Genomic DNA, 1,270 nt, shown 5'->3' on the forward strand with positions numbered 1-1,270 from the left:
GTATAGCGTGTGTGTGATTAAACATTCACAGTTTAGGTGTATGCATTATTCAGTTAAGGGTGTTCTTTAAGATAACTTCAAATTGCTTAATAAAGCTGCCCGATGTCCCGAAAGAAAATAACTCACTGCGTCATGGGAAGCTGCATTTTGATGTGTCAGTATGATTTTTTAAAGAATGAAATGTATCAGGAGGCTGATGCAGTGGCTCATGCCTGCAGTCCCAGCACTTTGGGAGGCTGAAGTGAGTGGATCTCCTGAGGTCAGGAGTTCCAGACCAGCCTGGCCAGCATTGTGAAAACTGGCTCCACTCAAAATACAAAAATTAGCTGGGTGTGGTGGCAGGTGCCTGTAATCCCAGCTACTCAGGAGGCTGAGGCACAAGAATTGCTTGAACCTGGGTGGTGGAGGTTGCAGTGGGCTGAGATTGTGCCACTGCACTCTCGCCTGGGTGACAGGCTGTCTCGAATAAAATAAAGTATCAGAAGGGCAACTGTATTCTATTTTGGTTTTTAAGTTTGTGTGCTGCTCAATAAGAGTTTTTAAATGGTGGAGACAGGTGCAGCGTGGTAGAGTCTGTTACTAGAGATAGATGAAGTCAACAGCAGAGGAAGTAGCACCTGCCCGCACCACTCACATGGGCAGCGCGTTTTCCAGCAGAGCACAAATGCACCTTGGCGTGAAATGCGGCCAGCTTGTTAGAACCCTGCTCCTGGCTTCATCCTCAGGGATTCCAGTTCAGTAGGTCTGAGGCGGGCCCCCGGAAAGCTATACAAGCCGCTCAGATGGTTCTGATCAAGGTGGTGGCCCATCCTGAGAGTGACTGGACCATGAGTTCCACAGTGAGGGGGGTGCTGGGGTTCCTCATGCTTTGGGACCTGGCGGGCTTCCGTGGATCCCTTCTGTGGGCGGGCCTGTGCATCAGAAGGAGGCCAGGTGCCAACCCGCAAACCGGCAATCACGATAGCACGAGTGTAAGTTCCACATGTGATGCTGCTGTACAGCCAGCTTTGAAGATCTCTGTGCTGGGGACCACAGGGCTAGAGGTAAGATTCCACCGCAATGTGTTTCAGTAGGTATTAACTAGAAAACAAAAATCTATGGCAGCAGAGTGGTACACCACTGACCTTACTGGTTACTTAGAAGTTCACAGGCCCTTGGGCCGGGCGCGGTGGCTCACGCCTGTAATCCCAGCACTTTGGGAGGCCGAGGCGGGTGGATCACGAGGTCAAGAGATCGAGACCATCCTGGTCAACATGGTGAAACCCCGTCT

This window comes from Cebus imitator, unplaced genomic scaffold (assembly GCF_001604975.1).
Source record: "Cebus imitator isolate Cc_AM_T3 unplaced genomic scaffold, Cebus_imitator-1.0 Scaffold491, whole genome shotgun sequence".
Lineage (NCBI taxonomy): Eukaryota > Metazoa > Chordata > Mammalia > Primates > Cebidae > Cebus > Cebus imitator.